The sequence below is a fragment of the Protopterus annectens genome, chromosome 9.part0 (genome assembly GCF_019279795.1).
Source record: "Protopterus annectens isolate FY-2018-M chromosome 9.part0, PAN1.0, whole genome shotgun sequence".
Lineage (NCBI taxonomy): Eukaryota > Metazoa > Chordata > Ceratodontiformes > Protopteridae > Protopterus > Protopterus annectens.
The window spans coordinates 651017839-651043499 of record NC_056743.1 but is presented as its reverse complement, the minus strand read 5'-3'; the positions used below and the strand labels follow the sequence as shown (position 1 = coordinate 651043499).

The following is a 25661-nucleotide window of genomic DNA, read 5'->3' as shown; positions in this document are numbered from 1 at the left end:
CCTCCAACACAGAAAGGCTTGGGGGGCTCAGAAGCTTACATACAGTCCTGGATACAGCAAATCTGTATCTGGAACACTAGTTACAGGAAAGGTAGGAAACAGGCTTACAGTTTTTTTTTTTTTTTTTACAGAAAAATAGCAAAAACAGTAGTAAAAACAATTCACATGCAGTGCAAGCTAGCACACTTGAGTATGTAGCAATAGTAGACCAAACACAGTTTAAAAATGCATTTAAATTAAAAAGTACTAAAAGCAAGTGCAGAAAGAGTTTATTAGGTAGAATGTGGTAAAGAGATGAGACTGGGGGAGTGTCCCAGATCAAATCTACAGTGGGGCGGGTATAGGGTTGCCAGGACATTTTCAGTACAAACATCAGATTTTGTCAGTACAAAGGATTTTGCCTAAATAAAAGCTTATTCTTGTAGCATTTTAGTTGCTTATTTTGTTTCTTATAACATTTAGGTATTTTAGACACAGAATAACTGTTTTATGCAACTATTACATAAAATATAGGAAATAATTATGTCCTACAAAGACAACTGCCCAAAGAGGGACTGTCCCTCGCAAAGTGGGACAGGTGGTAACCCTAGGCGGGTAACTGCAAAAGCCACCAAATTTAAACTACAAGCCAAAAATAGAGAAGGTGGGTGGGACAAAACAGTTTCAACAGAGATCTAAGCAAATACTAACAGTATAAACTCTAAAACCAAAAAATATATACTCAGCTCTGTATATCTGCAGACAGATTCAAAAGCAATCTCTCAGAACAGGGAGACAATACACTTTTTTAGCTCTAACAAACACTGTATTCAAGTTCCACCTTTTTACATAATACCCTTTCAAAACTTTGAACAATGTTAGAACATTTAGGGGGAATGAAAGTACTAGAAGAGGAAAAATAAGGCACCTTTAATTTCCCATAACCAGTAAAATAACCTACTTCACCTTCATTTTCAGAAAAAATATCTACCATTTCAATTTCATGTATAGACATGTCAAGTAATGAATCTTCAGTATCAAACATTTCAACATCATCAGTTTCAACAAGTGCTTTTTCCCTTCAAAATACACTCATAAATACAATTTTCTACAAAACTTTTTAATGTTCAAAATAACATCTGCCAAAGATGGAAAACAGGTAGGAACAAACTTGTTTCCCTTTAGAAGCAAATTTTCAAGGTCTTTGGTAATGGTGGCATTTGACAAGTTTGTAACATGCAGCTGACTAGGCATACACACCATATTTTCTTCATTTTTACTACAAAAATGAACATCCACTCGCCCATATATGAAAGTAAGTAGTTAAGTCAGCAATATAATCATGTACACTTTCATCTGCCTTGCGTCTGTGTTCACAAAACTTTTTCCTATAAGCTTCAGGTGTAAGTTTGAAACAGTCAAACAAGCAACATTTCACTTTTTCATAATTCAAACATCTACATTATTTAACTTTGCTACAGCCTGAACAGCTTTACAATGGATTAAGTGAGTCAGGAGCTAAACCCAGAACTTACGGTCAACATCATATTGTCCACATACCCTCTAAAAAATATGAATAAAACTATCAAAGTCATCCCTATCCCTGTACTGAGGAAAACGTTTACCTACCTTTTCAGCTTCTGGGGTCCAGTTATTCTCTTCCCCATTACCTCCATGACCCTCTTGAAGGGTAAGAAGCTCCACTTCATGCTGGTGCTGTCTCTCATCCTCCACACACTGTCTCTCATTGTCCTTGGCTTCTAAAAGCCTCAGTCTCTCTTCAGTCTCCAGCTGTTTGGTTTCCAGTTCATATTGGCACTGCTTCTCCTCAGCCTCTAGACGTCTGGCCTCCAAGCACAGTCTCTATAACTCTAGACAGATTCTCAGGTCCTCCGATGAAAATGTGAACTGTTCCATCTCAGCAGGCTGTGCATCACCAACACCAAACTGGATATCCTCCAACTGGCTGGTCTGAGCTGCGGCTGCAACCAAGGTTGAAATCACTGCTTCCTTGGTCAGGCTGGTATGCACCAATCCTCTGGCTTTACACTCCTTAGCCAACTGGATCTTTGTCATCTTGCTAAAGTCTTCTGCTGATATCCTTGATGCTATCCCTGACTATCTAACTAAAAAAATAAATAAAACTGTGGTGGATTGAAATTCTGAATGTTTATCTTGTGGCTGTCAAGAGTGCACACCTTAATGACAACTACCCACAGGCTACTGGAATCCAATTAAAAATCCCACACCGCTGGCACCAATTAATGTGATGTCTGGCCAATACCTTACCAGACTGCCAACAATTAAATGACGTCCCTTAATATCCTGGGTCAGTAACTAAGGAGCTTCAGTCCTCACTACTGAATCCAATATGAGACTGTCACTTAAACAGAAGTAATATTTCATAGTTTTCCCTTAACAGCACAACAGGAACCCACTCTGTTTTCTGGGACTGGACTTTATACCTCTGTCCATCCAAATGTATTTTCTTATTACACACTTCAGTTTAAGACCTCTGATACAAACACACTCAAAGTAAATTTAAATCTCACACATCTAAACACTTCTGGGATAGCCTGACAGATTTCCAGCTGTGTCTCTTCCTCAAAATAATACAGTAACGTTGCTACCAGAGTGTCTTCATTCCCTTCTAAAGGGGCGTCCAGTTATGAAAGTTAATTATCAAAATAAATGATAGCTATGACCAAAACAGCCAGGCCATCGAGGTGACCTGGGGAGTATCAAATAAGTAGAAAAACACTGGTTTCCAGTCATAGCGTAAAGTAATGAAAAACATTTTATGATAAGTAAAATTAGTACAAGATTGTAAATCAATAACTCTCAATAAACTAGAATTCAATCATCAGAAATGTAAAATTGAACTGCAGGATAGCAGTCCATTATTCCAGAAAGAAACTCTATTTTTAATAACTAAGCTTTCCTGATCTAACTAAAGAATACTCTCCCTGATCTTCTCTAAGATATAATAGCAAAGCCAAGGCAAGCTTACAGTTTTTTTAGTAAGTTCTATTTTCTTGAGGTCCACTAACAGCCCAGTACTTGACAAACTGCTGTCTCAGCTGTCTAATTTCAAAATATAACAGTCAGCTGTTTAAAAATCTCTTAGTAACCAGGAACATTCTAATCATGACATCACTCACTGTCATCTGGTTCTTCACAGTTTGCACTTTAGAATGTTCCTCTCAAAAAGGCACAGTTGGAAAAGTATCAAAGCAGTGACAGATTCTTTAAACATTCTGTTCAAACAGGGAACTACTCAACATTTTAAAACTTATTTACATTTTCACAATTAGGCGTGCTGGCATAAAATACGAGTTAATCTGAGAATATGCACAAATCCTCTGCCAGAGATGGTAACACAGATGACAGTGTTTTCAGTTTCTTCACACCCTCTAGCTAGGATCTTGACGTACACTGACATGTGTCAGAGGAAGAAAGTGTCAAGAGTGGCATGGAAATGAAAGGATCCAAGGTTTAAGACCAAACTCTCTCCAAAATTATCAAGTGTCAAAAGAGCAGGGATGGGAGGGTGGCCTAATGGTTAAGGTGTTTGCCTTACAAACACAAGGTGCAGGGTTTGAGTCTCACAAGGGATAATTGGCTAGGCTTAAAATGGCTCGCAAGGGCAGTTAGCTTAGTACTAACCTATGAGCCTATGAGCTGGGATATCAAAAATTGACAGTCTAGGATTCCAAAAATAACATGTACAGGCTAATACAGAAGGTCTTTGGCTAACTAAATTTGCAGATGACTGCAAACTAGGAGCCATAATTGAAACTCCTAACGATGTGGACATCCTACAAAAGGGCCTCACTGAGACAGATGCCTGGTGTCAAAGACATGGTCTCAAGCTCAATGCCAAAAAGTGCATTGCCATCCCCTTTGGTAAAAATTCTGTACCCGTGAACTACCACATAGGCGGTAGTCTACTTAACACGAAAGTGTGATAAGAGACCTTGGGACACAGGTGGACAGTAGTCTCTCCTTTGATAATCACATCGCCAAAGTGGTCAGGAAATCCTTCTACGTGGCACACCTCATCACAAAAGGCTTCTCATCCAGAAAAAAGAGGTCATTGTTCCCCTCTACTCATCACTCATTAGACCCATTATAGAGTACAACACCCCTTTTGGTATGTACCTCACAAGACATCTACAACAACTAGAAAGGCCACAAAAATACCTCACAAAGAGGATTACTGGCCTCAAACAGATGCCTTACGTAGACTGTCTCAAAAAACTCCAGCTTTACTCTGTCACATATTGCCTACTCAGAGGCGATCTCTGCCTAACATACAAAGCTATGTCAAACCCAGAGCTGTTGGACATGCTCCACTTAAAGAAATCCCAATCCCTCCGAGCTACACATTCTAGGGACCTAAACCTTGTCACCACAATAAACAGAACATGCTGGAGGGATAGATTCCTGTCCCAGAGACTTCCCATACTCTGGAACAAACTACCTATCTATGTCAAACAGAGCTCCTCATTAGCACTCTTCAAGAAAAATCTTGATGATTGGATGGGTAATAGGAAATTCACCTCGGGGATCACTTCTGTGGTTCTGCTTGACAGGGGCACAGGAAAATAATTTTCTTGGGTGGCGAAAGCCAGGGTACATTTTTGGCTAGGCTTGTATAGGCCCTAGGGCCAATAGCCTAGTACCTACCTATAAACCTATGAACTTAAAATAAGGAATGAGGAGAGGGAACCAGCAACATATATGGTGGGAGGTCCAGTCATGAATAATCTCTGGTAGAATGGGACACAAGTCAAGAAAAGGAGAAGTGAGAAAACTAGTTTTTGCAGTACCTTAAAATTAATGGCCAGAATTAACAGTACCAAATAAGGGGAAAGCCTGGTTAGTCTTGGAGAACATCAAGGCCATGAGGTGAGTAGAGGTAAAATTCAACCCCAAAGAAAACAGGACTCAAGGTTGAGCCTGTAGCTTCCAATGCCCACCTCCATAGAAATCTATCAACCCTGAGAGAATGTCAGAATCAAGAAGGCAAATGTTGAACCCCATAAGGATGGAGGTTGACCCCACTGATGTAACGACTGATCTCGAAGGAGCTTTCAATCCCAAGGAGAATTCAGGACTGACAGAAGAAGAAGTTGACAGTGTTGAGGTCAAGCCTGTAGAAACCTGTAGATAATGAGGTGGTATTAGGGTTTGAAGGAAGTTGTGGAAGCCAACAGTATAAAAGTCAACCCTAATAATGCAAGGGTCAATCCAGAACTGACCTGCTGGACCCTAAGGGAAAAAGGATGCAAGGAGACAAGAAAAATACAGCCTCTGGTGATGAGAGTTACAATATACAAAAGCACCAATGAACCCCCCCAATAATATAAGGTGAATCCCCCCTTTTCATCATTCTTGAAAAAGCTAATTCTTTCTTTTCAGTAAGTACTGCTTGATTAGCTGCTGTCTGACCTATCAGAATAACTCCCTAAATACTTCATCCATAAACAATCACTGTCTGCTTATTAGTTTCCCTTCAAGTGTTTGGCAGTGTCCTGTATAGATGCAGACACCTTGATCTGATTATTTTCCTGTAAAACACCCTTCAGATTTCACCAGTACATAGTTGCACACAGGGCAACTAGTTTGCAGTGAGACATAGTGATGTCCCTCTCACCAGGCTGAGCAAAGAGGGAGACATGGTCAGTTACTTATCAAGGGCCGGGATCTGCCACATTATGCAAGCAATCAGATCATTGGACTACAAGTACCAGTATGACTCAGTCAGAGATATACCTCCCTTGATTATATGTAGAGAGACATCCTGGAGCTCTAGGAATATGTGTCCCAGGCTGTTAAAAGCCTACTATTGAGCAGTATTTTACCTTCTCTAAGGATGGTGCCACAATATGAACAGAAGATTACTGACTTTAATAATTGGTTTTAGTTTCTGGTGTCATTCTAAGGGGGGGGGGTGCAATATTTCTCAGCATGGAAGGAGATGGTCAGCAGAGCATGCTGCTTTGCCAGAGGTGATCTGCACCTCTCCTCTTTAGGCTCTCAAATATTATATAAAACATTCTCCTCCGTAGTGCCTTTTTTAGGCAATATCAAACTGAAAGTACTTCCGACATAGCAAATCAAAACCAAGAAAATCTAAAGGTGTTACTGCTCAGTGCTGGGAGTATAAAGAAAAAACTCCAATCCCTACAAGCTAACCTCATCTAGAGAATGCTGACATCTGTGAGGTCAACACAAAAAGCACGGCAGTAGGTAATGGCAAGAATAAGGTGCACCAAAAAAATAAGGAAGAACCGTTTATTGTAAGCTCATCTGTGAGGTCACTGAGATATGGTTTAAAGCCAAGAGAACACACTGGCAGTGCAAGGCTATCATGCCTTCCACACTTTTAGACCAGCTACTACACAGACATGGACTAAATGTGAAGGTATCTGAATTTACATAAAAAATAAATATACCTCAAGGCTGGTCAAGCTGGACAATGCACTCAAGCTTCTCCATGTTCAAATCACCAGAGACAAAATCCCATATCACTTCCTTGCAAACGAAAGGTACCCTTCCAAGACTCAGGAAACCCATAAGCCATATTTAAACTTACTGTAAACATTCACCATCTAACCTAATACCATATTGATGGGTCAGTTTAATTACTCCACTATTAACTGGGAATCATATACTACACCAAATGTGCAGACACAGAGATTCCTGGATTTTATAATCACAAACTCCCTGGACCAGATTATCAATACACTGATGAAGCATGCAAGCAAACTGGATCTGGTCCTCATAAATATGGGAGAGTGCTGAATACCCAATAGTGTAATGTCTTTTCTGTTAAGGTCAGACCATAAAATGGTCTCCTTTGAAGTGAAAATAAAACCTGCAACCCCATTTAACACTAGAATGTTCAAGAATTACTTTAAGGTTAACTTCATACTATTAAATGGTAACATGGCAAAATTGCAAGCCCCAACAAACCCTGAAAACACTGGTGCCTACACAGAACTGTTCACAGAAACCATATACAAGCATGTATATAGCTGCATAGAGGTAGCTGCACCCTCCAGGAAAAAGTACAAAACCCAAACAACAAGCCACCCTGATGGAATCACATCAATAGTCTGTATAACAGAAGTATGAAAATAATGGCAACAATCGGGAAGGGTAGCACCCAGCAGGATAAAAGCACTCTCATTAAACTAAGCAAACAAATTGGAGGACAAATAATGTCTACCAAAGCTAAATTTGAGGTAAATTTGACCTCCCGGGTCAAGGACAACCACAAGGCATTCTTTTGCTATGTCTGCAACCTCAAAGGCAATACACAATTATGTGCAGAGCTCATTATTAATGGAGCCACCTATACTGACCCAGTAGTTATAGAAAACCTACTGGCCAACAAATTCAGCTCTAACTTTACCCTTCTCTCCCCTTCAACCTCCCATCAGGAAATACCATCAAATATAACTTCCCCTTTTATCACTAGTGAACAGGTTTTTAATGCTCTCTCTAATGCCAAGAACACTGCATCAGCTGGCCTAGACAATATTATAGGATGTCTTCTAAACAGCATGAAACATGACCTATCAGGCCCACTGGAATTGCTACTTAACTGTAGTCTGCAAACAGTCATCCCTCTGCACAAAGGTGGGCCATCTACAGACCCTGGAAATTATAGTCTCATAAGACTCACTAGTCTCATATGCAAAGCCATGGAAGGAATAATCATGAAAATAATCAGTAATGATCTAGGAAATCTCCAGACCCTGGACCCAACCAATTCTGGTTTTGGCAAGGGCAGGTCATGCCTACTCAACCTGATGGATTTCTTTGAGAAGATCACCAAAGCAATGGATGATGGCAAAATGGCTCACACTGCCTCATTTGACCTGGCAAAGGAATATGACACGATACCACACTCAGACACTGTTGAGAAACTCAAGAGATTAGGTATGAACCATTATGTCACCCAATGGATAGTCAGCTGCCTCACAGACAGAACCCAGGAAGTTAGAAATGGGGAGTCCACTTCTACAAAGAGGGTAATCACAAGTGGAGTCTCAAGAATCGGTCTTGGGACCGCTTCTTTTTGACATTTACTTCTCTGAAGTCAAGGCTAATTTCAGTGGACTCTGGCTAATGAAATTTGTAGATGAATGCAAATTAGGAGTAGTCATAGAATCCCCCACTGACACACGTGTTCTCCAGGAAGGATTGACACAGACAAATAACTGGTGTCAGAGTCATAGACTAAAACCAAATGCAAAGAAATGCATAATAGTATCCTTCAGAAAATCATCCATCCCTGGTAACTATAATATTGACAATACAGCCCTAAGAGTTGAATCAATAGTTAGGGACTTGAGGACACACATAGACAATAAACTAGTCTTTGACCATCGTGTGTCTACAGTAGTGAGAAAATCATTCTATGTTGTGCAGCTTATAAACAAAGGTATGATATCTAGGTCCGGGGAGAGTTCATTGTTCCACTACATGTGGCATTCATTAGACCTATCATGGAGTAAAATTTCGCCTTTGGTATGTGCCAAACCAGGCACATCCAACAAATGTGACATCCACAGAGGATGCTCACTAAAAGAATACAGGGCATAAGTAGCACATCCTATGTAGACTGCCTCAAGACTCTATTCCTGTATTCTGTCTTCTACAGGCTGTTGGGAGGGGGGGAGTTTATGCCTGGCATACAAAGCATTGTCAGATCACCACCCTAACGGACCTCCTGCATATCCACAAAACAAGCAGCACCAGAATTATCTATTCAAAAGACTTAAACCTTGTCTGTGATATACAAATGACCTGCTGGAGAGACATGTATGTCTCTTAGAGACTACCCCTTCTCTGGAACAGGGTCCCCATGAACGTAAAGCAGAGATCTTCCCTAACCCAAATCAACTGTAAATTGGACAGTCGCAAGAGGGACAGGAAATGCATCCCTGGTTGGCACCTTTGTTTGTAATGGACACAGGAAGCTTGTAAATGTTTCGTAATCCAGGCCCCTGCTTGTAAATATTTCATCTACCAAGCCCCTGATTATACTTATCAATGGTACCAGAACTTGTCAGAAATTTGGGATGTATGGCTAGGCTTAAAAAGATCCTTGTCGTTGTCAGCCTAGTAAACACCTATGAACCTATGTCAAGAGACAGAAACAATGCCAGATAGTTTTATCTGCCATTGCAGCAGAAATGGGGCTGTTGAGAGGACCAGGAGCAAATCACCATTATTAAAGTAACCAAAAAAACAAGCATACAGGCAGCATTGACCCTTAAGTTTCAAGGAAACAACCAAAGGAAAAAAAAAACTAAATTCTAGACCGAAAAATAGGCAATGGGACAAATCACCTTTAACACCAAGATAGAACAGGGCTAGTGAGAGACTGAAGTTCCTATGGGAGAGGTAGCAAATACTGGACCATGCCAGGCACATCTGCCAAGAAAAAAATTATAACTTATGTACTCACCATAACTAGGCATCTGTGTTGTCCATTTTCATTCTTCCTCATTTATGGGTCCAGATCTGATCTTCGGATTCAACTCGGCTGCATTTACCAGACTTTGGACCCAACTATCAAGCTCCTCCCTCTACCCTTAATGCCATACTCCATCCCTAATTTCCTCAGGTCGAGTTTGATGCTCTATTTCCCAATACTAGAAGAGAAAGAGATATATAGCCAGATAGAAAAGACAGGGCTCAAACCTGGAACTGTAGTTTCCAAACACAGGCCAATAGGCCATTTCAGAAGAGAATGGATGGGGATGGATGGGAGGGGAGTTGAGGAAGAATGAATATGGGCAACACAGATGTGTAGTTATGGTGAGTAATTGCAACCAGGCAGAAGTAAACCATTATCAAGCATCAGCCCTCATACCTCTCCCCTCCTGGGAAACAACTGATGGCAGTAAATCTGCCATCCAGCAGTCAGTTCCACATTAAATGAATGACTGAATTAAAAAACAGTCTCAAACTTGAGCTGTCTTCATGATGAGTGAATCACCAGAAAACAAGCTGTCAAAAGCAGATTTTAACTGCATAAACTGTAGAATCTCTTAGCATGTTTATGTTTGTAAAGTAAGGTGAGCAAGACATTGAAATATCTGAAGGGACTCCTAAGTGATTTTCCATATTTCGGAATGCCATGAAAAGAATGACTGTAAACAGCATTTATTTGCTTTACCTTTTTCTTTCTTGCACTGATTTTGAATGTCATTGTCATTAGCTATAGGACTAAAGTGTAAGGAATGCAAATTCACTATTTGGAAGATTCCTTGCATCACCGGTGAAGTTACCTGCGGGGAAGATCAGAGCTGTGCCAAAATTAAAGGAGAGGCATGTAAGTATAAATTCATTTACTTTATCTTCAGCTGAAAGAAGTTTAATAGAACACTTGTTTGTAAATTAAATTGCATGTTCCTTTCAAGATGAGGTTACATATTGTTAAAACGGTAGCTCATTCCTCGTGTTGTGAGTTAAGATAGAGCAAAACCTTTCAAAATTATATTTCTTTTCTACAGACCCTAAGATACACGATCTCTTATTTTCTAATAGCTTCCTGATATGTATTACTTTCCCTGTATTTTCCTGATGTAGCCTGATAAACAGGACTAGTTTTTATACATACTAATGTATTGTGAGCAATTCCAAGAGCCACAGTATAAGATGATAGCCCATTTTCTACACAGTTACCTATTGAAGTGGCATGACCAGTAGGGTAGGAGCACTGTTTGGTACATTATACTTCCTACTAGCTTAATTATCTATGTCAGGATACTATTTACATGAATTGTCCATTATATATGTTTATAGTCACCTACATATTTACTAATGTTCAGAGATGCACTATTTTAGTACTTAATATAATGACTAGGTGTTTAACATATATCAAATACTTTAAACTGATAGTTGACTTAGGCATTCCTTTCTCTATGGTAGTCTTCTTCCCTCAAAGGCTCATCCTTTGAGCAGTTCTTATTAGGCACTCTTCACAGAAGCTCTAGGAACCAATGGGCTAGAGATTTAGACCTGGTTATGCTCTATACTTCTCACTACGGACTTCTGCTGAGTCAGTACCTCCTTCTTCTGACCTTGGAAAAAGTACAGTTGTGTAAGTAAGCTTACCATAAAAGTAGATGTTCAAATGATCATTGCTGCAGTAGTCTTAGTTATACTGGTTATATCCTGCCAAGGATATAACAGACTGCCAGATTCCAAAGTTTCATGGCATCTTCCACCTACCCAAACTGTCAGGCAGCTCAAGCTGAGCTGAGTAAAAGACAAGTTTAGGTACCAAGCCCTTCAGAGCTTTCCTGCAAACAGAGTGATGGAGGCTGAGCACTGAATGTACAATGCTAGAAAGAACAAAAATATATAACCACACCCTGGAGTAAGTAACACACCAAAAAACAAAGGGGATGGAGGGAGGGGGCAACTACTGCTGCAGTGATCATTCAAAAATCTACTGTTATAGAAGGTTTACTTGTGCGTGAATACTGTGTTAATCATACTGATCATTGTTGCAGTAGCCTCAGCTATATGGGTAGATTAACTTAGCTTAGTACAGTTGAGAAGTAGAATGAGAAGGGTCCAGGAGTCCCTGGGAAATGATCCTTGCAAAGCCTGATCTAGACCTACAGAAGAAATCAAACTTATACTGCTTTTAAAAGTAACAGAGGACCAAGTTGCATCTTCTGGAATACTTCTAAAATCCAACTCATTCTAAAAAGCCATAGATGAAGCAAAGGTCTTGGCTAATTGGGCCTTAACCCTGCCTGGCATAGTTTTGTTGTGGTGAGTATAACAAAAGATAACAGCCTTAGACAACCATTTGAAAATAGTCTACTTTGGCACTGGTTGTCCCTTCTTATCTTCACAAGAAATGAACAATTGATATGAAGATCTGAAAGATTTAGTTCTGTCAAGACTGTTCTTGAGTTGTCTGTGGGCATCCAAGGTATGGAGTATCTTTTCTCCCCTATTTTTTGGGTTCAGGAAGGAAAATGGAGAGAAGGATAGTCTGGCTTAAAGTAAACTCAGATACCACCTTAGGCATAGTAGAAGAATTAGTTCTTAAAGAAACCCTGTGCCTGTGGAATGAGAGATAGGGTTGACTCACCACAAGAGCTTGCAACTCAGATACCCGTCTTGCAGAGATCAGTGATCAATAAAACTGTTTTCCATGTTAAGAACCTCAAATAAGCCAGTTAGCTGATTCAAATGGAGCAAGTGCTTGCTTCTCTAACACAAAATTAAGATCACAAGAATAGACCACCATTTTTCTTGGAGGCCTCTTATGCAAAACCCTTTCAAAAACATTTTGTCATGAGAAAGAAAAATGGCCAATAAATGAAGCTTGACAGAGAAGTAAGAAAGCCATAGGATAGTAACTCACAAAAATATTGTAAAACCAGAGAACTGGCCCTGAATAGGTGCATTTTATGTTGTTGGCACAAACTAGAAAATATTTTCCATTTGCTAATATATGATTTTCTAGTAGCAGGCTTTCTTACCTCCATTAATACCTGCTGCACATCCTCAGTAAACAGATGCATAAAAGGAATTAAGTCACTATCATACTGGCAGTCAGTTGAAGTTGACTGGTGTCAGGGTTTATCAAACACCCCTGTTCTTGTGTGAGTCAATCCAGTTTGTGTGGAAGCATGTGGTAACTGCCCTTGGCCATTACCAAAAGAGGGGGGAACCACAGTTACCCAAGCCAAAAAGGAGTCATTACAATGATCTTGGAGTTCTTTCTGAATCTTGAGAAGTACCCTGCATATTAGTGGAAAGTGTGGAAAAGCAAGCAAGAAAATTCCTGTCCAAGGAAAACAAAAAGCAACCGTCTTCAAGGCCTTCTCACATAGAGTTCTGGAGCAAACTCTTACCAGCTGATTGATCAGAGAGAAGGCAAAGAGGTCTACTTGAGGAAATCCCCCCATAGACTGATCAAATCTTGGAAATCCCCCTGATCTAGTTTCCATTCGTGAGGGTCTGCCCTTGTCCTGCTCATTTTTCTTTTTTGCCAAACAAGTTTGCTCTGATGGAATGTAGGATGCCTATAGGTAGAGTGAGACTGTGCTAAGAAGCTATATTCCTAACCAAAATATCTAGTCTACAGAGAGGGTACAACCGGGTTCTCCCTTGCTTACTGATGTACTACATGATTATGGTATTACCAGTAACAACTTGAAGAGGTAGGTCCCAGGGATTAAAAATGATTCAGAGAGTTCAGTGCCTTGATCAGAGCAAGCATCTCTTTTATATTTATTTGCTTGCACCTGTCCTTGGTGTCCCATACACCTTGCACTGTTATCCCTCCTGAAACTGCTCCCCAAGCAAAGTCCTATGTTGCTGTGATGACTGACTGCTTTGGAACAGGGAGGGAGAAGGGAAGACCTGGATTTAGAGATACCTGTTTTCTCCACAAAGTGATTTCTCTTCTTACAGAACCCATCAGTGGGAAGTGAAAAGACAAGGAATGTTGGTGCTGGGACCACTGTATCTTTTTCACGTAAAGTCTTGCCAGAGGTATCATAAGAATCATAGAAGCCATGAGACCTAAAATCCTAACATATTCCCTTGCAGTGACCAAAGTCTCAGTGGAAAACCATACAAATAAATCTAGCTATAGGTATTTTTTTTTCCTGTGGCAGAAAATCTCTTTCAACTGTGGGGTTTAATTACATCCCAGAAACACAGTCCTGTAAGGAGGAGTCAAGAAAGATTTTTGAATGTTCTCTTGGAATCCCATACCCAAGATCTAGACTGCTGACACTGAAAAAATTCTCTGCAAAAATAAGCAAGTTATCTAAACATGGAAAAATGTGAAGACCTTGTAATCTGACATGAGCTCTAACTGGAGCTCTACACTTTATGAACAGTCATGGTGCAGGATACTCAAAAGGCTAAGGTAGAGAACTGATAATGTGATCCAAACACACAAAATCTTAAGAAATATAAGTCTGGATGAACAGGAATGTGACTATAAGCATCTTTTACATCTAGTGTTACCAGGAAACATGAATGAGGAAGAGGAGAACAGGCTGTGAAGTGACATCATTTTGAATTTGGACACTATCACAAACAGGTTTAGGAAAGAAAGACCCAGTACTAGTCTCCAAGTATTTTCTTTATTTTGCACTAAAAACATCCCTGAATAAAACCCCTTTCTCTCGTGGGAAGGACGGACTGGTTTGATCACTCCCTGGGAGAGTATGTAATGAATTTTAGGTGGAAACAAAACAGTCTAGTCTACAGTATAAGGAATTACCACCTGTAAAGGAGGAATTTCCCCCTCTGCTATCTGTAACCTTGATGACTGATCTTCAGAACCCATTTGTTTGAAACTGTTGCCAAAGAGAAAAGTGGAGATTCAGACTTTGTGGAAGAAAAAAGGGTCTCTGCTAAGGTGGGAGAGGGGAACAAAGTCTCTTAAATAGTCGTTCTGACTTAATGGACTGTCCTTGGTTTTGGAAGTTTCCAGAAGTCTTCTTGGAATCCCCTTGCCATCTGTTCATCTACATTTTTTGAGAATGTTTATTTTGTTTCTTGCCAGAACTGGATGGGGAGTTAGAGAATCCCTTGGAAATTTTAGAAAAGGGGGCTGAAAAATCTTAAGAGATTCCCTAAATCAGCTTACCCCTTTCATCACACTTTTTGATCACCCCTGCAGCAGACTGGTCAAAAAGTATCTCTCTATCCAGAATTTAAAATCTCATTTTTAACATAATCTGATAGGTTCTGAGATTGTAGCCATGCAAATCTCTTCAAAACAGTACCACTGGCTATAAAGTGGCCCTTAAAGAAATATCAACAGAGTCATACACACATACTCACAGAGTAGTGATTTGAACAATAGAAGAAATTAGATTATTTAAAGTACATTTTTCTTCACAAGAAGAAACTGCAGACAAAGCATTATTCATGCTTTCACAGTTACTCAGGGCAAACCTTAACATATGAGCCTGACAATTCAAAATTCTGAAAAAAATCAGCATTACAGAAGCATACATTTTTTTTCTCACACTTATCAATAATTTCCCCATCCTTATCAAAAATAGTAGAACTGGAATTAACTGTTTAGCAGCAGAAGGATTAACTAAAACTATAGATGATTGATTAGATTTGAGAAGAGTGTACAAAAACTTAAAAGACTGGAGAAATCTACACATCCTGACTTTTTAGGGGGAGCTGGCTGACTGACGGGAAAACTACAGGCAGTAGGACACACATCCTCCAAAGCTGACAGAACTGGAGGAATGGGTGCAGGTTCTGGAATTCCTTCTGTAACAGCTCATAGTATTTTCTTAGGGATTGAGAAACCTCATTGTTCTCTCACTGAAAACATTAGCACACTTTAGAAATAGTCTCAGAGAAAAAAAGCCCACCACAGAAAAAGTCAGGCACTGAGCTCTCCTTTGAGTCTGAATCAGAAATCCGAGGAGAAAACCTTATATCTGTCCCTTCATCCTGGCCACACTCAGAATCTTGAATCAGTTCATAAAAAGAGGTATCCCTCTTTCTCTTACCAGAAACTACTGTATAAGAAGGATTAACAGCCTGAGTTAAACACTGATCCAGGCCCATTAAACTACTGCTGTCTAAGGAAATTTGAGGAGAAATAGACACGTTTAGATATCTGTTTGTTTTTGACAGGAAAAATGGGACCATTGTTGTTATTAATGGCAACAGAAGCTTCCACAGGAATGGGCACAACAATCTGACAAAACAAAGAAGTCCCTGTTCCCTCTCCCAGGACTGACAAGAGTGGTTCTCCCTTGCCTACTGAGGGAACCCCAACAGTCACAGAGGATGTGGCTAATCCCTGGTCCATAGTAGCTGTAGGTGCTACAAAAGTGGGATCATGAGTAAAAGATGAGTGGATTGTGGTAAAACTAATGTCCCACCTGTGGCTGAGGCAGATTGCTAGCCTGCTGTGGTGGCAAATGCTGTTTAAGTTTTTTTTGTTGCTGGAAGAAGGACCAGCTGTGAGACTGACGGATTGTTCAGTGGTCAAGCTAAAAATGATGCCTCTTTCACCAGGGAAAACAAGCAGAAATGCCAGTAAAAACAAAAAAGTCTTTAAAAGTTATTATTTTCACATACAAATATAATAAAATCAACTTTAAAAAACACTTTGTTAGCCCCACAAACTAAAATAAATACAATTTCACCATAGTAAAATAAGAAGTTATGTACCTACCATAACATTCCATGTTAGTTGTCTTCTTCTCGCCTTCTTTCTTGCTGGTTGGGCTCGGAGCCGATCCTTGGCTCCGACTCGGCCATCTTCTAAAAGCTCGAGAGCTATTTACTGGCTCGAGGCCTCCCCATATCCCACAATGCCTGGCGCTAGATCCCCAGATCTCGTTTGGTAGACCTAACTACAGACAAACATAAGGACACCTGTCCTAACAGCATAGGTTTAGCTACAGAGCTAAAAGGTTGAGGGAACAAACCAGATAAGACTCAGCCAGTGAAAAGGAACTCAAAGGAAAACTCTTCTCGGTCTATTAGGATAGGGGGACGGAGGGTGGGATGCAAGAAAGAAGGCGAGAAGAAGGCAACTAACATGGAACATTATGGTAGGTACATAACTTCTTAATGTTAAGTTGTCTATCTCGCCTTCATTCTTGCTGGTTGGGACAGCGTCCTTAGCACCTCAGTCCTGGGTGGCTCATCGGAACAGACTCTTCAGCACAGTGGAACCAAAATCAGCTCTACTCCTAGAGGCCACATCCAGCTTATAATGAGAAATGAATGTATGGGGACTGGGAGTGGCCCATGTAGCTGCCGCACAAATGGCTTCCATTGGTAATCTTGCCTGAAAAGCTACAGAAGTAGCTAAAGCCCTAGTAGAGTGGCCTTTTGGTTTAGCAGGGAGCTGTTTGTTCCTCAATTGATAAATTAAGGTAATAATAGAAGTCAACCACCTAGATAGAGTTACTTTAGACACTGGTAGACCTTGTTTACCTTCAGCATAGGACAGGAAGAGCTGGTCTGATTTTCCAATTTGTTTAGTCCTATGCAAGTAGAAACGTAATTGTCTATGAACATCCAACTGATGTAATTTATGTTCAGCTTTGTTGGAATAATTTGGGAAGAAGACCGGAAGATCAATGGACTGATTCAGATTACTCTCAGAAGGTACCTTAGGAAGGAAGGAGGGATTAGTCCTGAGCGAAACTCTGTCATTATGGAAAACTAAATAAGGAGGGTGAACACAAAGGGCCTGGAGTTCAGAAACTCTTCTAGCTGAAGTAATTGCCACCAGAAAGAGGGTTTTCCAAGAAAGAAACTTCAAGGAACATGAAGCTGCGGGTTCAAAGGGGAGCAATATTAGGGAGGCAGAAGATCTCTTACTGGGGGCCTGAGCAAAGTAGTCCCTTTAAGAAAAGCTTTGCAAAGCTTATGGGACAAAATACTAGTTTCAGATAGGCCTGTATGAAAATTTGAAATTGCAGCTAACTGAACTCTAATGGTGGCAGAAGAGGACCCAGCCTGAAAAAGTTCCGCTAAGAAATCTAAAACGTGGTGGACAGGGGCTGAAAAGGGATCTATATTTTTAGACTTTGCCCAGCAAGAGAAACGTTTCCACTTACTAGCATAAGTTTTTCTGGTGGTAGATTTATGTGAAGATAAGATGATTTCACGCACCGATTGGGAAATGTTCGGAAGCCTGGCTAAGGTTGGAAGTGGAGCAACCAAGCAGTGAGGTTGAGAGACTGAAGGGATTGGTGCAGCCCGCCCGACTAATGGATCAGGAGGTCCGGCACTGGGTCCAGGGTCCAGGGCTGCTCCAGAAGGTGATGATGCAGGAATGGAAACCAAATTTGTCAAGGCCAGTAGGGGCAATGAGGATCATCTTGCATCTCAGCATGGTAGCTTTCTGTATTAGTTTGGGAATCAGGGGAAATGGAGGGAATGCATAAAAAAGTCCCTGAGGCCAATCGTGAATTAGAGCATCTCTGGGGGAGTATCTGGGAAGAGGGAGGAGAGAAAAGAAACTGTTGCACTTGCTGTTGAAGGGGGGGGTGAAAAGGTCGCAGCAAGGCTGACCCCATTTGCGGAAGATTTGGTCCGCCACTGTCTGATTGAAAGACCACTCATGAGGCATGAGGATTGCTCTGCTCAGTCTGTCCGCTATAACGTTGGACTTCCCAGGGATATGCGTTGCTATCAGAAACCACTAGGAAGAGATCACCCACTGCCAGAGTCTGAGTGCTTCTCGACATAGGGGGTAGGACTTGGTTCCACCCTGCTTGTTGATGTACCACACTACCGACATATTGTCTGTCTGAATAGCAATGGTCCCGGTGGGAAGAGAGTTCTGAAGAGTTTGCAACGCTAAAAGCACAGCTCTCATCTCCAAGACATTGATATGCAGATGGTACTCGTGGGGTTGCCAGGTGCCTTGGACTGTTCTGCCCTGAAAATCCCCCCCCCACCCAATCAGGGAGGCATCCGTGGTCACCGTGGCTACTGGAGGAGGAAGAACAAATGGTCTGCCCTGGGGTGCTGACGAGGAAACCATCCACCAAGCAAGCTGGTCTTTGCATGTCTGTGTAATCATGATCATGTGAGACACTGGAAGTTGTAGAAAGGACCATTGGGTGAAAAGCAACCACTGAAGAATCCTCATATGAAAACAAGCCAGGGGGACTAGTATGATCACTGCTGCCATGAGGCCCAATGTCTTTAGGATGAATCTGGCCTGAATTTTCTTGCATCCTAATAACACCCGCACATGTCAGCGAATATCTAATGCTCTGTGTAACGGAAGTCTCGCTGACATGTCTTTTGTACTTAAGCTTGCACCTATAAAGGTTATAGATTGACAAGACGACAATGCAGACTTTTCGAAATTTATTGTGATACCTAGCTTGGAGCAAGTTTGGATGGTGTAGTTCCTGGCTCGTAGCAGCTGATGTCTGGTGGAAGCAGTAAGGAGCCAGTCGTCTAGATAGGGAAACACCTGGAATCCTTGCCGTCTCAGGTGAGAGGTAACTACTGCCATACATTTGGTGAACACCCTGGGGGCTGTGGTGAGGCCAAAGGACAGAGCTCGGAACTGATAATGACTGGCTCCCAGCCGGAAGCGGAGGAATCTTCTGGACCACCTGTCCATTTTGATATGGTAGTACGCATCTTGAAGATCAATGAACACATCCAGTTGTCCTGACCCAAAAAGGGTAGAATGGACTGAAGCGTGACCATCCGGAACTTCGTTCTTTGTACGGACCTGTTTAGTCTGCTGAGATCCAAAATGGGTCTCCAGTCCCCTGTCTTTTTTGGTACCAAAAAGAACCTTGAGTAAATTCTGGATCTTTGCTGGTCTGCTGGGACTCGTTGGATGGCTCGTTTTTGTAGCAGTTTTGAGATCTCTTGCACTGCTTGTTCCCTTAGACTGGGTGGAACATCTGGAAGGGATTTATTTGACCTTAAGGGGGTATGAACGAAGGGAATTCTGTAACCTCTGGATATGATAGACTGTACCCATCTGTCTTGAGTTATGTCTTGCCAGGCTTTTGGGTACAGCGATAATCTTCCCCCGGCTGCCTCCGAAGAGATGCTGGAAGGGCTTGTCAGAGAAGGAATCTCTGCTGCCCTGATTTTGTGGGCCCCCTCTGCCTTGAGGGCGGCGTCTATTGTTGTTCCCTCCTCTGCCCCTGGAGGGAAACTCACCATGTGTGTCAGGCATGGCTCCCTGGGGTTTCCGGAACCACATCTTCCCACTTTTCTGACCTTTGGGGTATGGTCTAGAAGGAGTGGAAAAACAGACTCCCTCAGCAGAGAGAGTCTTGCCTTCCTGCTCACACCTGGTAAGGGTATCCTTCACCTGTGGTCCAAAAAGAGCAGAACCATCAAATGGGGTATTAGTGAAAGACGCCTTGAAGGGTTCTGCAAAGTTACATAACCGCATCCAAGTGTGCCTTCTCAAGGCCACACCTGTGTCTGCGGCCCTACTCACCCCATTGGCCGCATAAGAAATGAGCCGCATGGAGGAGTTCACTATCGAATTAAGAGTCGCCAGCTGGGAGGTAATCTTATCCTGGGCCCCCACAGCTGATGAATCTTGAAGGGTATCTCCTGGCTCCTTAAGGAGATCCCTTTGAAGGTGGGTAAAATGGCACAAATAGTTCAGCGACCGCATGGAAAAGGTCGCTGTGGAAAACATCCGTTTCCCGTATCTGTCCATTGTCCTAGACTCCTTATTAGGGGGATGGACAGATGAAGGATTCTCAGCCAACTCCTTTTTCGTGGCCGCTGCTACCACCATAGCATCAACAGGGACACCCTTTGTCAAAAATTGCTTGTCTGGTGGTGCTGTGATGAATTTTGTGGGCCTTCAGGGAGTTGGTTCCACTGTGTCTGGGGCTGACCACGCCTTTCGAGCCACCACTGCCATCAGTGGATCGAAAGGCGGAGACACCCAGGAGGTGGAGGGACAAGAAACAAACGCATCCAGAAATACCGACTCATCCTCAGAAGGGTTAAGGGTAGTCCAGTTCCCCCTCTGCCTAAGCATCTCAAGGATGTCTGAGAAGGAGACATCTTCAGAGGGGGACCTCGGGGACCCTTCCGAATCCTCTAAGTCGGTATCCAAAGTGACAGACTCAGGGGAGTCAACATGCTTCCTCTTGCATTTCCTCTTTCGAGAGGGCTCCTCTGAATGATCAGGGGAGGCCTCGGAAGAGGAAGACACACCCACTGGGGCAACCTGGAGTGCTTGTTCTCCTCGCTTGGGGTCTGGAGGAGGGGCAGAGGCAGACGCAGGCACCATGGGGGGAGGAGCCGAAGAGGCTGATCGTGGGGCTGACTCAGGGGCCAGCACACTCCTCATGACCTCGAAGGCACCCCTTCCCAGCAGAGAAGAAGGCTCAGGCTCCGAAGAGACCGGAACCCTCCCCGGCACCAAGAGAGACGGCTCTGAGGCTGATGTAGGAGCTGAGCTCACCTGTGCCGAAGCTCCGAGAGGGAGAACGGGGTCATAAGATTGAATATTTGCTGGGTTTTACACATTTTGGGATTGGAGTGTTAAATAGAATAAGTGATTTAGTAATAATAAAATTATCTGTAAAGATTTCTTGTAAGAAGTTATTAACATCTTCCCAAAATTTCTTTAAAAGTGGGCATTCATAAAAGATATGTATCCAGTCTGCATTAACTAGTTTTAATTTTAAATGAATGTAATACTTTGGAGCTGTGTACTTTAATTTTAAATGTAGTTAATACTGTGGAGCTTTTCTCCCAGGGCCTCCACTGAAAACGGGGTCACCTAGGCCCAGTAGACTTTCCCGGTCAACAAATGCAATAAATAAATAAATAAATAAATTGTCTTTTTAGGAAATGGTTCACTAGCCAAAGGGGTTTTACAGATATCATCTAAGACTGGTAACAGAAGAGGAACAGCCAAAACATTTGGAATCTCATCCTCAATAAGATCATAAACTCTGACAATGTTTGGCATAGCTCCAGATTGTTTCCAGTCAAATACATCTCTAGACTTAGCTAGCATCTGTGGATAGGTTAACACTTGCTTAGGTTTTTCAAACCTGTTCACCTTTTAATTAATTATTAGATGGACTTAGAGTATTCACTAATGTCTGCATCAGAGTCCCCATCAAAATCTACAGCACTAGACTGCTCTCTAGAGAAGGTAGCCCCATAGTCATTGTGAATAGGAGCATATTCTCCAAGATTAGCTGACTGCAAAACACTTTCAGCTAAGGAAACCACATCAGCCTATACATCATAATTACCTAATTGTCATGAAGTGAAGTTTCTGTTTCTTCTTACTATGAACTGCACTAGAAGATAACCTCCAGCAACAGAGTATTATGTCTAACAAGGGGACTCTTATCCCGGACCACTCCTGCACCTAAAGGGTTTGGTTCTCCCATACCTGAACAATGTATGGGAATAGCCCTGGAGGATATGTCTGATCCCTGTACCATAGAGGGCTTAAGATTCACACTAGTGGGTGACAGGAAAAAAAAGTAAGTGGTCTGCAAGCTGGTGTAAGACAACAACAGAATCACAAACAATAAACTGAAGCATGTTTTAACTGAGTTTCTTTCATTTTAGATGCAACAGGATTTGGGGGGGGGGCAGCCGTATCAGGTTCCTTCAAGTCAGGGGAAAAACACCAACCAGAATAATACACTGACACTATTAAGGATTACTAGGGGCAGCAATAATGGAAAGTATAAACTATGCTCTCAAACAGAAAATAGGGTTAAATTGCATAAAGTATAGAAAAAACAGTTTAAATTGTGCTGTCTTGTTCTACAATCTGCATAATGTAGCAAACATCATCACACAGTCAAAGTTCCAATACAATTCACTTGTCCAAATAGAGATAAAATCAAATATATGCCCTTAAATGAAACAGAAACCTTTTAAAACAGTATAAATAAGCATTTACGTAGAGATTCCTTGTCAGAAATGGGGAAAAAAACAAAGAAACTTAAAAAAAGTAATTTGCAGTAAAATTGCAATTTAACAACAGAAACAGCTATAGCACTATTAAATCAGTAGTAAATAATCATATATATATATATATATATATATATATATATATATATATATATGAAAAAAGTGAAAAATGCAATATTGTCCTGTCAGAACTTCCAAATGAAGCAGATAAACAACAGAGACAAGAGGTCTAGTATTCAACTGACACCTCAAAACTTCACTTTTCCAGTACAAGTCGTAGAATATTTTAGAAAAGCCCCATAACACCTTAAAAGCAATATTAAGCATACACACAACACAGTACTAAGTCAGTTTTCAAAAAGGAATTAAAAGTAGTAGTAAACAGCAAGAATATTAAAATAAAAAGTTCACACACGCTCATGTCCACACATCAACATTTTTGGTATTATGGCAACCACATTCTAAATGACTCACTATGCAGCTCAGCATGCTACAGATGGACAAATAGCATGACAGAAACTAAAAGTGCTATACTGTTATGGAGTGAGCTGGCTGTATGGTTTGTGGAAAGTAGTGGAAGTACCACATTTAAACATGTAAGGCAGAGAGCATTTTGGTTTCACCCTTCTAAGGTCATACAGGTGCCTGGACGCTTGACAGTAGCATAGACGTTCAGCATTTTGGCCTTCCTGGTTGAAAAACACATCCTTTTGCCTCATCACCATTGCGTGCCGCCAATTTTCAATTACTTTTCTTGGATTTTCTATAGTGCTTAACAATGAATAATTTGATACCATTTCAGTTTCTATGCTATCCATGCACTCGTAACAATGCAGCGGCATGGCTGCTAAGAAATGTGGCATGTAGTCAGGGCTTGGAAAACAGTTGACGTCTACTTCTGTCATGGAAGTGTTACTGCAATCACTGTGAATATACATTTAAAACATTTGCTTTCCTTTGCAGGTTCAGCTTCACGCAAAAAGTATTCTGCTGAGTTACATTCAAGCTGCAATGAGAAAACACTGTTTTTAATGTATTTTGACAGCCATAGCAATAACATTTACAGCACAGAAGAAGAAACGATCAACCGATTACTTCCATCATTTTCCGGTACATCTTCTAATATAATTACTCTTGTAAACAGTACATCCTAAAAGAGTTGGACTTTGTTACTCAGACAAAACGATAGCTTGAAGGTCTGCCAGAAAAGAGAGTGACAGTCAATCTGTTAGAATGTGGTTGCGATAATACTCAAGTACCATTTTTTTATTAAGTAAAACAGAAAGAAATCAAAATATATAATAATAAAAATAAAAAGAATTACCCAAAGGAATCTTGAGTCTGAAAGCTGTAATCCACCAATGCAGGCTGCTGAGGAAATGCAACCATGTGAGGTCTTCAGCTGACACTAAAAGGCTGGATAACTGACTTTCTGTAATAGAGGTTAAGCTTCCACTGATGGGAGGAACTTAGCCAATCCCCTATCACAGGGTGTCAGAGGAAGGGATTCTGAGTTCTGGAAAGCTGCCTGTGTGGGTTAGTGTAGGGCACAGAAACCCTATGCCACTGAGGCAGTGTGAATAATGAACATAAAAAGGTACCTAAAATGTACTAAAATTCTATCATCCAGACAGTCTGTTGAAGATGTTAAAGGCTGGGATGTTTCAAACAAGCCCTTCATTTTTCAGTGTCAGTCTATTCTGTGAAGAGTTTGTGGTAATTGCCCTGACCATTTTTAAAAGACAGATGCAAAACAATGTTGGATGGCACAGTGGTGCAGCGGTAGCATTGTTCCCTCACAGCAAGACGTTCTTCAGTGTGATTCTCATCTGGAGTGCCTTCTGTACTGAGTCTGCATATCCTCCCTGTGTTCATATGGGTTTCCTCCAGGTGCTCTGGTTTCCTCCCACGGTGCAAAAATATGCATTTGGAGCATTTCTCCCCGGGCCTCCGCTAAAAACTGGCTTCATTCCAAGTCAGACTTTCCCAGTAAACAAATGTTAAATAAAATAAATAAATAAAATAATAATAAATAAAAGAGACCAGCTGATGCCTGAACCAAAAGGGGTACACCAGTATTACCCATGGAGAAGTCCTTCTGCACCTTTAGAAAAACCCTCGTATCAGAGGAAAGAGTGGAAAAACGTACAGGAACATCCTAAACCGTGGGAATGAAAGGCATCAGTCTCACAGGCCTGTGTGCAAGAAATCCTACAGCAGACTTTTTTTTAACTGTTTGTTGTGGCTGGAGGCAAATATATCTACTTAAGGAGTTCCCCACAGATGGACCAATTCCTGGAAGATCATCAGGTACAACTTCTCCTTGAGAGATTGTATCCTGGTCCTTCTCATGCTTGTCTACAATATGTTTTGCACCAACAAAATATAGATAGCCTGGAGACTCTAATTCCCACCATGGCCAGTCTGCAAAGGGGGAAGAAACGGGTTCCCCCCTGTTTGTTTGTGTACCACATTACTTTGGTGCTAACTTTGATTACTAATAGAGGGCCTGCAATCCAAACATGGTTCAAAGATTTGAGAGGAAAATGTTAGAGCCATCATTTCTTTGACCTTTGTCTTGCTTGTTGTAGAGGACTTAGACTTTCACCCCCCCCCCCCCAATACACACACAATATTCTTTGCAGAAACATGTGGCAATTGCACCTGGCCAGTTTTAAAAGAAAGGAGAACTGCGGATGCCTGAGCCAAAACTGGATCACTGTCATTATCCCTGGACAGCCTGCCTCACAGCTGCACAATCAAAGTATAATGCATCTGTGGTTACATATTAAGAAAGGGAAACCTAGGTTGAGAGATAACTGATTCAACCACCAGAATAAATGCCCCCCCTCACCTGCCATGGTGCAAATTGAAATGAAAGAGATGCCACTGTTGTGTCTCCACTGATTTGATGAACTATTGCTTATGTTTGATCTGGCCAAAGGACTCATGAGAATAGTGGAGGCCATGAAATTCTAATTCTGAGATATTCTTAGGCAGATTCAAAGTGTGTTTGCAAAATATCAGAAACTGCTCCTAGTAGTTTTCCATTTTATCCAAAGGAAGAAAAGCGAACATGAGGGATATATCCCAGAAATACTATCCTTTGAGATGGGATGAGAAAAGATTGCTCTATATACACCTTAAAACCCAGACGGAGAAAAAAATTGTTTTAACCAAGGCAGAAATTCTTCACAAGTAGTTGTCTAAATATGTAAAAATGG

At 41.3% G+C, this 25661-nt stretch overlaps 1 long non-coding RNA gene across 1 annotated transcript; it reads left to right on the top strand.

Annotated features, from left to right (window-relative positions):
* Positions 1 to 10219: 10219 nt before the first annotated feature.
* Positions 10220 to 25416, top strand: LOC122811405. The gene is made up of 3 exons (XR_006366248.1): positions 10220 to 10336; positions 20356 to 20358; positions 25402 to 25416. It is a non-coding gene; the product is annotated as an uncharacterized LOC122811405 (long non-coding RNA).
* Positions 25417 to 25661: the final 245 nt, after the last annotated feature.